The sequence below is a fragment of the Haemaphysalis longicornis genome, unplaced genomic scaffold (genome assembly GCF_048455015.1).
Source record: "Haemaphysalis longicornis isolate Haplotype H1 unplaced genomic scaffold, Haemaphysalis longicornis Haplotype H1 scaffold_12, whole genome shotgun sequence".
Taxonomy (NCBI): domain Eukaryota; kingdom Metazoa; phylum Arthropoda; class Arachnida; order Ixodida; family Ixodidae; genus Haemaphysalis; species Haemaphysalis longicornis.
In genome coordinates, this window is record NW_027526225.1 from 31,814,433 (window position 1) to 31,829,375 (window position 14,943).

The following is a 14,943-nucleotide window of genomic DNA, read 5'->3' on the forward strand; positions in this document are numbered from 1 at the left end:
CTTCTTTGCGGTACTTCCGTTGCTTTAGTGTGAATCGAACGATTCATTTGTAGCCGCATAAAATCGCGCCAGGAGAAAGTTTCATTTTCGTAAAACATAATTTGTACTTATCCAAGCGGCGCACGTGTATTCACACCGGTGCTTTTTGGGACCTCTAATTAAGACATTCTCAGGAAGGCTGATTTCATTCGGATGAGGAGGAGGAACAAACATTGGTTTTGCAGATTTAGAGCTCATGAGCGGCCGCCTAAGATTTCATTCGGAGAGTTGTTTAATGAGGCTGTAATAGTATAGGGCTAGAAATAAGCGATCGACATCTATTGAAGCGACCTGCAAGACGTGCTTACCCACGGCCGCCATCTTTGCACGTGCAAAAATGGAAAACTGTGCACCTTCCGCGTGACGAGTCCTTTTTGCTTTATTTCTGCGCATCGCTCATCTGACTGCGTCGCACCGCTCTTACCGCCGGCAACGGCTCTGCCGTCGCCTAGTTACCAGCGCAAGAAACAAAGCGCTCTTTTTTCTTTCACTGCACGCGCACGAGTCAGTAACAAACCAGTAATACGATCGCTCGATAAAAGCACGCCTACCCGCCCGCTACGTCCCACACAGCTCTGCCCCATTTTAGTTAGTTTCATAATGCCTGAGGGCGTTTACTGGTCAGCAACGGGCCACAGACTGACTAGCGTGGAGATGGAGGCTACGGAGCTGGGGGCATTGCCACCGAAGGGAAGATAGAGTATTTTAGCGTTGATGTTTGGTTTCTACAAACCATAGCGTGATGTCGTTCCTTTGCGCGTGTTTCTCTTGTGACAGATATTTCTTTCGAAATACCGTGGTGTCCAACTGCAGCGTTGCAAATGCGTAGCAAATGTAGGCTACGCATCAGCAGTGAAGTAAGGAGCCGTACCCTAGTTCAATCGAACAAACGAAAAAAAGCGAACAAACGCTTATATAGACAACAATCTGTTCCTGTACCTTTGTTTGGTGCGAATAGGACCTAACATAGTCATGTCGCTAACCGAGGAACACCGCAAGGGTTTACCCTGTCGTCCACGCTATTTAACCTTTTCAGCCCTGATTTTTTCTACTTCGGGGAAAACAATCTTCTCTATCTGTTTTCTTAAATTTTAGGCCCCATAAGCCGACAAACAAAAAATAGAGGGGCTAGTGCAAGTATTAAACGATCTATTATTGAGACAATCAGTACATCTGGCAATTAACAACTTTATGTTGATCAGAAACATATTTTCTGCATGTTTTCCTAAATTTGTGACCACATGAGCTTACTTACAAACAAGAAATGGGCTTCGCAGTGCACGTATTTGTAGATTTACAAGCTTGGGAATACAACTAAGACCTCAGGTTTTTCATCCAGAATATCGTAATTTTGTCTTCACCGGAGCTTGTTCTTCTTTGAAGCGTTCAGCTCCGCTGAAACGCAACAACAGTGACTTCTGCCGCAATTGACATCATTAAAAACCATTCTGAAAACTAACAATGTTAGTTTCGATATCCGCGCGCTAGAGAAACTTGATGCCAGGAGTCAATTGACATCACCAAGGCAGAAAGGGTAAACTCCACAAGGTTGGGATTTATAATAAAACACAAAGAAATTGCTTAATTTGAACTACAAGCATACGGAAGCTAATGATGCGACATTAAAGAGTATGTCGCGAGACATACGCGACACGAGCTGCCAACAATTTTCAATCCTATGAGCGTAGATCGTTAGAGGTTCGGTCGTCCCACAATAGCCAAACTTTTTTTATTTGGATTTTAGCTTGACGAAGAGACGTACGACCAGCGTTGTGAGAGCTATAGATAGATTTGGGCCATATTGGACCATCCCCTGTTTTTGCGTGCTAAAGAACTACGCGCAAACAGCGCGGATTTCATTTTTTGTCTTGGTTGGCTTTTCGTCTTCCCGTAAGAACCAAAGATCAATTCCCCCCCCCCCCCCCGGGTTATTATTCCGCGTGAAACATTGTGCTCGTCGAGACAAGAGAGACCACTCTCAGTGACCACACCGCTGTAATCATTTTAATCAGCGGTAACCAACAGTATCCCTGTATATTACTGTCGAACCTCGTTAGAATGAAGTAGTATCGGGAAAGTAATTTATTTCGTTATATCCGATACTCATTCTAACAGTAGAGCTAATAATTGGTTCAAACCAATCGGTAATCTGGCTCCCGCAAAAATCATTGATACAAATACGCTTCACTTTAATATTCGAACGTAATATATAAACAAGGCACCGCTTATTTTTCTCCTTGCGGCATTTCAAACTCAATGAACCACAGTATGAAACGGGAAATTAAAACAGAACAAAATTCATTCGACAAAACAGGCCTGGGTTGCTATTTTTTCGAGGAAGGACGGGATCTTTGTCTGCTACTTATTCACAGCTCTGAGCAGGTTGAAGTTTTCCTCAGTGTCCACGAACAAGGGGGTCTTTTCTACTTTTGCAGTTTCGGACGCCATGAGATTTTCCGAGTAGCTTCTCAACCTACTGGTCAAAAACTCCCACCTCCCCTCAAGGGAACCGCTGTGTAGATGCGACGCATAGGCGGAGCGGCGAAGGGACCGCGTTTTATAGCGCGCATAACGTTGAGGGGACTGCGTAAGCCGGTCCCAGTCGATGACGACGTTGGCGTACTTGTAAAGCGGCGTGGACTCTCGGTGTTTGAGCCAAGCGTGGATGTTGCTTCGCCGGAGAACGGCACACCGGTTATATGCGCAGCGCGCCCGAAGGAGAGGAAACCGCGGAAGAGAGAGTACTGCACATGCGCCGGCCCCAGCGCGTCTGCCGCGGCTATGACGCAACACAATCCAACACAATCCACTTTAATCCAATCCAATCCAAATCGAATCCAATCCAATTCAATCGAAGCCAAGCCAATGCCCCTCGCGAGAGAGTGTTCGCTATCGGAGAGGAGACGGGGGGGTGAGCGGCGGAGAGCGCAGCTGGCGCGGCGAGGAGAATGGGGGAGGGGTGGACAACGCCGACGACGACGACGCCGGAGGGACAAGGCGAGTGAATCAGATGCTCTGCATCTAAAACCTTTCTTCGTTATATCCGGTAGTGCACGCGGCTCTCACAGTTCACTTTCGTTATGAAAGAGCAAGCGTCATTAAAATGAAGCGTGACCAATGGAAGGTCGTATTCAGTTCGCTGTAGCCGACATTTCGCTATATCGTGTTTGTTATAACGAGGCTTAACTGTAAAACATAAAACTGGTGCATTTCAAGCTAGATGATTTGATAAATCGTTCTTTGTTGCTGTTGCTGTTGCTATTGCTATTGGTGATGAGGTTTCAGTTCAATAAACTTCGTCATACGATTTTGTATAAATATTCCCTCAGTAATCCCTAAGCATTCAAAAGTTTTTATTAAATAGGTTTTTATCTAGTGATGTAAACTTCTGCCCGCCACGTTGGCTGAGTGACTAAAAGTCAGGGTTACAGAGCACGAGGCAACCGGCACGGGTCCCGTGCACTGCCGCTGCCCTAATGCCGGAAGCGATTTCAACAACGTTCGCTCTTCTGCCTTCCGAAAGCTTTGTTATCTAAAACACAAGCTTAAAAGTGCCCCGCCTAGCGTTAAACTTTTTGCTTACGTAGTATTAATAAGACCCAAGCTCGAATACGCATGCACCGTTTGGGATCCGTATACTGAAGTTAACACTGATAACCTCGAACGAATTCAAAGAAAAGCTGTGCGGTTTATACACAACAAATTTTCCTAACTGACTCACCCACCGAACTAATGAAAATTAACGACCTACCTTTTCTCAAAGTTCGAAGAAAGCAATTCAGACTTTATTTTCTTTCCCTTCTCGTAGGTAACAAATTAGCACTCGACCCTTCACTGTTTGTATCGCCCGTAGCAACAAAAGGTACCCGGCACCGCAAACTTACGGTACATGCTCCTCCAAACAACTTTTTTTTAATAATGAAGTTAGGAGGCTGACATTTTCACATCTTGTAGAGATTGAGCTCCTCTGGTCATATATGCAATCAGATTTTGAATAGATGCTCCGGATAAAATGTTATGCAGCATGACTTGCAGAAAAATGGCTTTTTTGTGCACACTTTCTTTTATAGTAAAAATTTTTCCTGAAACTTTTAAAATAGCCTAGGTGGTTCCTTAGAATCTGCAGAGTGCACAAAACTACCTGAAAAAGCCTCATATTTATTTTCCTCACCACGAAAAAAAAAATGACTGGTAGTGTGCCTTTTCTTGTTCTGTATATTTTTGTTTTATGACCGTCAGAAATATCCAAGGACACAAATTGCATAATGAACAAGATTTGTGCACTCTACGTGTTATAATGAACATGTTTGCAAAATTTCATCGTGATACAACAACTTTAAGTGGAAAAATAAGTGTGCACAAACTCAGAAAACGGACAAAAACATCAAACTGAGAAAAACGCAATTGAAAGTTTATTTCTTTGGCAGATTCAGACATTCTTGCTCAAACAACATGAAACTTGGTGGGGATATAGTCTGAAATGTGCACATTGAAGTACTAAAACTAGAACGCTCTTGCTGCATAAGTTGCACCATCACGGTTCTTGCGGTTGGAGTCCTCGGTACAGGCCCATTTCACCAGGCTGTGGTGATGGGACCTAGCCGCAGCAGTCAGCCTGGCAGACGTCTGCCTGATCCTCCGCTGGTCACTTGCACAGCTTAGTCTAACCAGTTCTTCTGAAGTGAAGATTCCCAGTTCTTGGAGAACTTGCTCAAAGCTAGTGTGGCCCCTGTTGAACCACAACACCGTGAGAGCAGTGGCCGTCTCCACTACAGTGAACTGCAGGTTGTACGATACCGTCCTGTACCAGATGCGCAGTGCTGCTTCTGTCTCCATAGATGAGTAGTCGACATTTTTTTCACACACAGGGGCATGAAAGGCTTGCCACACTTCCTCCTCTTGCTAATCAAGCTTTTGGGGGTGGCTGCAATCTTGACAGTATACTTTGACAGCACCTCAAAATCCAGGCAGAGACCAGTGTCGAGAGAAATGGCAGTGCCGACTCAGTTCTGGCTTTTGTGTCCTCGTTTCTGCCAACTACAATCAAACATCACACTGACGTCAGTCTGACCAGTTTGCAACACAGTTACTTGCCTTGCTTCAGCATGATTGTCAGAGACGACTTCTGTGGCCGCGGCATGAACTTTACTTTCGTGGCAATGTTGTGGAACGTCTTTTGGTGCAGTGGTTTTGGTAGACCAAGAATAGCACGAAACCTGCACAGCTGATCGTGTCCGATGCCAACCGCGCGTGCAGCGAGTACCGCTTTCATATTGATGGCGAAACTATCACGGGGACTTCCCCTGCAGAGTTCCGGGTTGCGGCCTCCGCGGCTGATGGCGGCAGCGCGCTGCGACGAGTAGATAGAAGAAACCACTCCTGCAGGGCACTCCACGTTTTTGCAAATGAGTTCCAATACCAATGCGAGGCCCTTCCGCTTGTTTGCGACCTCAACTACGACGAGTTCCTACTTCCCGCACATCGCGCACACGGCGCCGCTCACAAGGTCACTCAGACCGTCGACTTCGGAGGGAGGAGGGAGGAATAAACGTTTATTGTGCACACCACGATGTGCTCAGCCTCCCAAGTCCAGGAGGCCGCAAGTCCGAGCTGCGTCCAGAGCTCGTTGCACCAGGGCTTGCTGTCGCTCTGGTGCTGAGCTGGTCAGCTCGGACTCCCACTGCTCAGGGTTGGTGGATGGGATGGAGTTAGGGTGGTGAGGACAAGAGAAAACAAGGTGGTAAGTCGTGAGAGGTATGTGACAGTGCGGGCAGTTGTAGGGGAAAAGGGACGGCGAGATGTGGTGTAGGATGGGGTGATTATAGAACGTTTCAGTTTGCAGGCGGCGATAAAGCGTGGCGTGGTGTGTTGGGAGGGAGGGGTGGGGCGGGGGGTATATTCTTCGTGTGTGCCTGTAGTGGGACAGTATGGCGCTGAAGGTGGAATCAAGGGCAGGGAGCGTGTCTTCAGTGGTGGGAGGGTAGCAACCAGTGTCGGTCCTTGAAGTTGGGAGTGCCCGGTAGTGCAGATCGCGGGCTGCGGCATGAGCCGCTTCATTCCCAACCAGGCCGGCATGGCCAGGAGTCCATACAATGGTCACTTCTAGGTCCGGAGGTAGGTAGCGTAGCATGGGTAAGGCTTGCTGTGGGGCGAGACCGGCCTGGTAAAGGCGGCAGGCTTGCTGTGAATCGCTAATGATGGTGAGATAAGGCTGACTTCGATGTGTAGTAATGGCATGGGCGATGGCCAGGGCTTCGGCTTCGGGTGTAGGCATATTTCGGTAAGTTGCCGCAGTAAGGGTGTTGCCAGAAATGTCCAGGGTGACAAGCGTAGCCGGAGAATTGGGGGAGGGATGCGCAACGTCCGTGTAACGGGTCTGCGGGTCATTGCCGTAAGATAACCGCGCTTGCACCATTCCCGTTGCCGACTGTCTCCCCGACTTGGAAGGCTGAAACTTCTTCTCCGATGCGCTTACAAAGCTGATAGTGTCACTGATAAAACCAGCCTCGCCTGGTTGAGCCGCGCTCGCAACGCTTGAAGGCGGGTCGCCGTTAGGCCTCGCCGTGCCGGTCGTGCCGGCGTTGGCCGTAATCGTCGCAAGTCCGCGCCGCTTCCGCTTTCCCTTGTACGGGCGTGATGTCCGGGACTTGCGGCGATAGAAGTCATGCTTCTTCTCACCGTTCATAATTAACAACACACGATAGAAAAGATTGCGCGAAGTAGCGAACGGAACGACACGGGCGATGGCGGCTCACAAGCGGCGAGAGCCAATGGCAGTCCCGATTTCGCGTCACGTGATTTAAATACCCAGTGGGAGCTCCCAAAACAAGCGGGAAGAAATATTTTTTTTTATTTTTTACGCGGAGATACGAAGCTGGCGAGCGGTTTGATTGAGAGAAGAAGGCTTTGTCTACCTCTCTCAAGTGACTGAAATGGCGGCCAGCCGCGCTGCCGTGCAGCAAAAGCTCTCTAAGACGGCCGAAATTCGGCTTGATTCCGTGATTTCTAGGCTCACCGCGAGTCATTAAGACACGATTTTCACTAAGTTCTCGTTCGTATTTCATTTTCATTTTTTTTTACCATGAAAGAGTGATGCTCAAAGATGATAATGCAAGTGAAAACAAAAAAACAACATATTTCGAAAAAATTGCGATTTTTCGACCCACGAGTCCCCTTACTCCTTACTTCGCACAAACTAACCTTTTCAAGCGTTCTTTTTTCCACGCACCATCAGTGAGTGGAATGACCTAGCCACCACAAATGTGCAGTCGTAAAGTGGTGTATTACTGTTGAAATGTGTTCACTTGCATCGCCCACCCTCCTTGGACGTAGTGTCGGCAGTATGCCATAAATAAGTAAATAAATAAATAAATAAATAAATACCGTTCATGTTTGCGAGAGGTGGTCTATATTAGCATGCATGCTACACTTTACTACTGCATGCCTATAACCCTGATACATCTCCGGCGGGTTTTTTAACGGTGTAGGTTTTTCCCTGGGAGGTGTTTTGTCCTGTCCAGCCACTTCGTCCCGCCCTACTAGGGTGTGTGGCGTCGGAGAATTTTGGACGCGCGGCGAAATACGGCCGTTGGCGAAATTTTGAATGGCCGCTTCTAAATCGGATATCATTATCGAGAGGCATCTTGCCAATTCGCAAGAACACATGTAGCGTCCCCTTCATACGAACACATTCCCTCATACCACCGAGTCCACCCTTCATTACACCCTTGCCCACATTGCCTTCTATGCGGCGCCCTCGAAACCGTTCCCCAAATTCTCTGAGGATGCCCTAAGGGCCGTTTTTCTTAATTTCCTGCGACGATCAGTGGGAGGGAAGCAACGGACCTTACACCTAAAGGTACAAACCTCATTGGTCGTCAGAGCTGCCGATGCCGCTGCCCGGCACAAGCCAGCATCTACAGCCGTCCCCTGAGCCACATGAAGCATATTAAACATGTTCTCTCTCTCCCTCTTTCTCTCTCTCTCTCTCTCCGCCTCGCCGCGCCTTTCTTTTTCATACTTCCTGTTATCTCGCGCTGGTCATCTCAAAACAATGATACTCCAGGTTGCAGAAATGGGCTGCCCCTCGAAATTGAAGGCCGCCTCTAATCTCACGACAGCCGCGAGAACTTCTCACGACGGTTTCCATCTGGCTGGCCTAAAGTTTGGTGAATAATATTACGTCCCAACGTAAGTTACCATAACATAACCTCGCCGAACCTAGCGTAACCTGACCGAACACGCCATAACCTACCCAAATCCAGCCCAACTGCAACAAACCTAATCTAACCCAGCCCAACGACACAGAAAAGAACTTATATTAAACGTAATTCAACCCATTCTAGAAGTCCTGTGCGTCAATCTCTCGATATAGTAAAAACCAGAGTAAAAAAAAGTATTAACGAAATCACGATCACCGAAAAATTCCGAAAGCTAGAAAAGAACCCCGGACTGTCGGACTTGAACCCGAGCCTTCTCGTTCGAAACCAAGTACTGTACAACAGTGCTACAGGGGCAGCCGCAAACACGGCTTTGTGAATATTTATCCCATAAAATATCCGCGTAACGTGCTTAGCCAATGAGAGGCGACTGCCATAAGAAATTTGTGACAGTAATTCTCACGGTTGCCGGGATAATAAATTCTCACGGTTGCCGGGATAATAGACACTACCTACGCTTATCTTTCAGGAAGCCTTACGATGTACGGTTCTCTTTCCACCCACAACTCGTCCAACCCAAAACTTACCCTCGGGCACATAGACTCGCCTGGAAGAGATAAGAATTCCTTTGCTGCTTGCTGGGTCGGCCAAGTTCGCTCTTCTCCCCACAAGAGATTCCGTGCCGGTTCGCGTTCGGCCAGGCGTGCACCCCGCAGCTCACGCAGGCAGAATTTGTCCTCTCGACCGCGAGGGTCGCACGCTGGGTCGACGGGACCCAGACGCCGTAGTGCGGATAGACGGACGGCGCCTCGTCGCGTTAGCCACTGCTCTTCCCGTTGGTCGAAGCCGACCAGGAAAGGCAGCAAAAACTTGAATATTACCTGCACGAGTGGAATTACGAGCGCCATCCCAGACGCAGCGATGCCGACGACGATGGCGCTGGTTGGGCCACAGACCAGGAACAGAGCGTGTCCGGTCATGGAGGATTGGTCAAGACAGGAAATAATTGTTGACAACTACAATGCAGGAAAGAAATAAATAAGAAGAATGGAACGAAACGCAAGAAAATTGGAAGATACTGAGAAGCACGTATAGCTGAAAACCAGTTCGAAGAAACTTTTGACAGAAAATACCTTGTAGAACAGTGCAAATGCAATCAGACGCTCCTTAACCCTTTCGGCCGTGGCGTCGTCATTGGAGGACACAACATATATCTTTTAGCACCTTAAGAACAAAACGAAAACTGCTATGGTTTTCTGTGCGAGGGTTCTTCAAGGCTGCCTCTTGCGATAGACATCACCATTGTTGAGTTTTCGCGGGGCTGGACTGTATGAAACAGGAGAAGCTTCAGTGGACACAGGACATGACGACAGGGTGGGAGAAAAAACGAAAATTCCGGTTTGTCAAAATGTATGCAAATCTGTAAATGCTTCGATTGCCAGCTTTCTATTTTTCTGTGAGATCAAGATGTCGTACGTTTTGCGACAAAAATAAAAAAACTGCTTTTTTACAAGAAATAAAAATTTTAATTGCCTAAGTACCTTATTAACTGTCGTGGCTGCACATTAATAAATACTTCCTCTATTAGCGTAATTTTTTTATTTGTGTACTTATGATGCCCAAAGCCGTACGAAAACATGCAGACAAACAATTTTCGCTTGAAATAAAAAAATACAGGGCTGGAACGGTTAAGACGAACAATTTCGTTTTCTTGTAGCGTGTACCACGTAAAAATGTCCGTCTAAGACGACTTTCTAGTAATATGAATAAATTTCTACGGTCCTTTGAGTTCGTCTTAACCGGCGCTCACTCCAACGTACCGGCGCGTCGACAGGCATTCGGGAACTTCGGCGCTGCGACCGTAGTTACCCGAAGTTTCGCCACAAAATTTTCTGCACGCTTTTTAAGTAGGATGTCAATTCAACATATCGGAAGAAAAATGAGAACTTTCGGTATCACGTAAAGTATATTCGGAGGCACGGGCATTAAAACGGGCAGCTTGCAGAAAAGACCTCTGGAAGATACCACGCAGATTTCAGAGGGAAACACACCGCCAAGTATACACGATGACAACTCAACGATACGAAATAAAAAAAAGAAGCCCCGACCAATCACCGTGTTTATGTCGTGTAAGCTTTGTAACAATGGAACTGCTCGAAGTGATATCTAAACAACCTTGACGGACTTTGGGGCCTCGCACAAAACGAAAAAAAAAACGAGTGCAAGTGCTGCCATTAGCTTTTCTGGTATGTGCTCATCTGTATGCAGCACTGTGTGAGTATTGGGAGAAGCATGATACGAACAATCCCGGTGCACCTCTGCGGATATGTGCGACCGCCCTTGATATTGAGGACAGTAGCCATAGCACTTACCCTTGGGCTCCGTGCAGTCAAATCTGCCGGGCCAACTCAGCGCCAACTACGGCGCCGCCGCGAAATACTTGGTAGACCAAGCCGCACCGGCCTGGCCGGCCACCTGCTTTATACGCTGGGCACGCGCCTTTGCAAAGGCGTGTACGATATGGTTACTTGCGCTTAAGTTGCTTAGGTTTGCTAAATACGCTGCGACGGCATCAGGGATAAGTGTTATCGACTGAGACTTTAAAAAAAAGCAAAGTGCAGAAGGAAGCCAGGGCAGCCTTTGCTGCCTTGAATCGTCCGAGCTGTGAAGGCCAGCGGCACGTTTCCGTGAAATTTTAAGAAAATACAACAACGGTAACTACCGAGAAGATTACACCCTGCTGTTGAAGTAAAGTATATCGATTTGCCAGCGGTTAATATTCGTGAGCTTGCAATAACTTTTCCCTCTTAGCAAATACCGCGGGCAATGGCAGTATTTGCACGAAGGCTTGGTTTCTCTGTATCATGCATGCGTCTTCCGCAGCGTTTATAATGAAAATTCATGCGGTACGTAACAATCAGTCGTATGTTTACTGCAAGAAAAATAATTGACGGCTGCAACATCCCACCCCTTTTCTGGCAAAACATGATTGTTTTTAAACAAACTAGGAACATTTGTTTTAAAAGAAAGCTGTCAAAGAGTCGAAGTAGCTACTTCAATATGGAGCTAAATTAAAGCAACGCATGTGCGATTTTCGCGCGGCAAATAAATGTCTTTTGATAATAAAAACAAGGTCGTTTTAACAGGGGTTTACAACTGTAGCAGCAATTTTAGATACTAATAAAAAATAAACGGAGTTTACATGATGGCTCATAATTTTTGGAGCCCTACTTGCCCCTTAAAAAGGAAGAGGCAGGCTTACTGCGAAACCCCTGTACGTTGTGAATGTATTCACGGAAAAACAAAAGCAAGGCACACAGGTTGCAGTCTTCCCTCGCTCCTTTTCTTGCGACTTGTTTAAGGCGATTCTGTTTGAACTCGTGCACGGAGCAACAAAATGTTCTCGCTCCGTGATCTCGCGGTGAAACACGGGCCTGCGGAAATGAGCTGAAGGGGGCGTGGAGCAGGCGGCGCTCTGGGAATATTTGGCGATAATTCAAACCGTGAAATCTAAAATCGATGTCAGTCGGTGCGCAGGTGTCAATGTCTGATCCACCCTGGCGCTCCCGCAGCACCCAAACAATCAATCCTGTGAGACGGAGCACCGTTCTCGCGGAACGACGGCGGCCCAATCCCAACTACGCGAACAAAACGGCCTCTTTCCAAAGCTGTGAACAGGTGATTAATTTGTGCTTTCTAGTGGAAACACAAACGCAGTGAAACTACTAAGTGGAAACATGAAAACCTGCGCACGAAATGCTGCACCTGGTTCCTGCTTGGCGGGGCACTGGGAGGTCAATCTCGCCTGCCCCCCTCCTCCAAACACGTAGCCAACAGTTCAATCCTTGTGTCTATTCCTAACACGATGCGGCATAATTACTGTAGTATGTTTTAATTATTTCAAAACGTAAAATTTGCGTAAACTATACATTTCCTCCGGTGCCGCCAAACAGGAGCACGCCCTAAACACGAGCGCGCTGGCGAACGGTGGCCGCGGTGGCCGACCCAGTATTTTTCTTATTCTTCGATGGCGGCGCTAGGTTTTGCGGCTCAAAAAAAAAAAAAAAAGTTCCTCCGTTGTTGCAGCCGCCCCTTTCCATAGGGGTGATTTCCCGTGCAAGCCGGTGAACTTCCCAAGCGTTGTAGTCCCACACTAGGGCCGAGCGCCAGGCCGGGGAGTCGCTTGTACCTATTTTACCGGTAGGGGCCCGGCGCCACCAAGGAACACAAATTCACATGGTGCCTTCCACAGCCACGATGGACGCTCAACTCGCAACCGCCTGTGGCAGGACATGCCGCCAGACTGTTTCACCCCCGCCAATGACGCTACGCGGCATGATGGCCGGGGGCCCCGCCAGATGGACAAGGGTCAGGGGCCCCTCGATAGAGTAAAGGCAGGTTTTTAGACGTGGAATCCCCTTTCAAGGATCCGCACTCGACCAGGGACGCCTGTACCCATTAAAGACACCGGTGGGTGTCCGGTGGTGCCAGAATTCGAACCCAGTACCTCCCGCATACGAGGCGAGGGCTGTACCTCTGAGCCGTCGCTGCGAGGTGTGCGGACGTACAGAGCGCGGCGGAGGCATCGACGACGGAAACGAATAAGTGTTTGAAATTTATTATTCCTTTTTTAGAGCGACCATGTTTTAGAGAGAGATGTAGGTTAGTTGAAAGGGGCGGTAGTTGTTAGCGTAGGGAAGTGAGCGAATCAGATGTGTCGCGCGGTTGTTGCACGTCGCGGTTTGAAAGCGTGATAGTTGATAATTCGTGAAAGAAGAATTGATGCTGTAGGAAAGAATCGCACGTTGCGGCTTACTTTTAGATTGGAGGGGAGCGCGCGAGAACGCGGTAGTGAAGTAAGCCAAAGTTGGGCACGCCTTGGACGGGCAGTACCATGCCTCAGAGGAAGAAGCCGGGTGTGGTGTGCTCGGGGTGCGAGCACGAATACCCGCTCGAGGAGACGAGATTCGAGTCGGTCGAGGACGCGGAAGGGCAGGACTTCAGGTGCAGAGTGTGTGTGCTAGCGTCGCGCCTCGACCGGCTCGAGAAAGAAAAGGAGCAGCTCAGAGTTCAGGTAGGCGAGCTACAGGAGGAGTTGAAGGATGAACAAGAGCAGAGGAAGGCACTCGAAGCGAGGTTGGCGCCAGTGGAGGTCAAACAGGCGACGAAGGGTGACATCCCTACAAACAATGAAGCAGGTCACGAGGCAGATGTGTCGGCAGTGCTTGACCCCGAGAAGGGAAGGGAGGAGGACAAAGACGCCACGCCGGAAGACGATCCCGGACTGGCGCGGACTCAGCCGGTGCGGGAGCAGGTGGCCGCGCCGGGGGGAAGCCAGGAAAAGGAAGAAAGGCCCATGGTGATCGTGGCGGGGGACTCCAACATGCGGTACTCAGAAATGGAGATTAGAGGCCGGGTGAGAGAGGACGAGAGAGTGCAGGCTGGCGTGTTCCTGGGGCAGACGGTCAGGGTAGTGTTAGAAAAGGCAAAGGATAATATGCGGGAAAATATGCAGGGGCAGAACCTAGTGATTATCGCAGGAGGAACCAATGACGTTCTGCAGGGAAGGGGCGCGGGAGTGCGCAAGCAGCTAGAAAAGGGGGTGAGGAACTTCGGGCGCTGTGCCCACATGTGCAGGTCATCGTGAGCACAGTACCAGAGATAATTGGGAGAGGGGTACATGTGGAAAGGGAAGTTGTAGCGGTAAACCGAGACATACGGGAGCTGGGCAAGGAGCTGAGTTTCGCTGTCATAGACATCAAGAGGGAGGTCCGATGGGTGGGCCGGAAAAGGGCGTTCCAGCGTGACGGAGGGCATTTCAATGGGCAGGTGGGAGCAGCCATCGGAAGACGACACGCGGCGCGAACTGTGGCTTTTTTAGGGGGCCCACAGGACTTTGCGAAGATGGCGTAGACAAATGCAAGGAGCAAAGAGAGATAGCGGGGTCGGTGCAGATCGGTGCAGGAAAACGAAAGGGACGACGACGGCCTGTAAAGAAGAGAGGGGGGAAACTGAAGATCGCGTACATAAACATGCAGGGGGCAGGAAAAGAGAGAAGTGGATGGAGATTATAAGCAGCTAGAAGAGGAAGATATCCAGGTATACGCTGTGACCGAGACGCACCTACGGGACTTGGAGGAAGTTCCGGTAATCGGAGAGTATGTATGGGAAGATTGTAACCGGACGGCTAGATTGAGAAAAGGCAGAGGAGTAGGTATGCTTGTACGGCAGGGGGCTAATTGGAAGAGAGTGGAAGAAGACTGTAAAGAACATGTGTGGATGAAAGGGATAGTGGAGAGTAGGGAGATGGCTTTAGGGGTGTCTTACCTGTGGACGGGTAAGGATAGCAAAGAACAAAACGAAAAACTGGTGGCGTGTCTAAAAAAGGACATCGAAGATTTGAAACGTTCCGGGGAGGTACTATTGGTAGGGGACATGAACACCCACATTGAAGATCTAGACGGGTACACAGACTTCAACAAAAATCTATGCTAGGTATGTGTGAGTACCAGAAGCTGATCATAGTAAATAGGGAACAAAAATGCGAGGGTCAAATAACGTGGAAGTATGGTAGGAGACAGTCGAGTAGTGACTACAGCCTTATTTCAGAGGGACTTTATGAATGGTTGGGTGGAATGACCATAGATGAGGAAGGGGGCCACAGTCTGGGCAGTGACCACAAACGCATAAACCAGAGTTTTGGGAAACTGGGGGGGGGGGGCGAAAAGACGGGTCGACCGGGGCA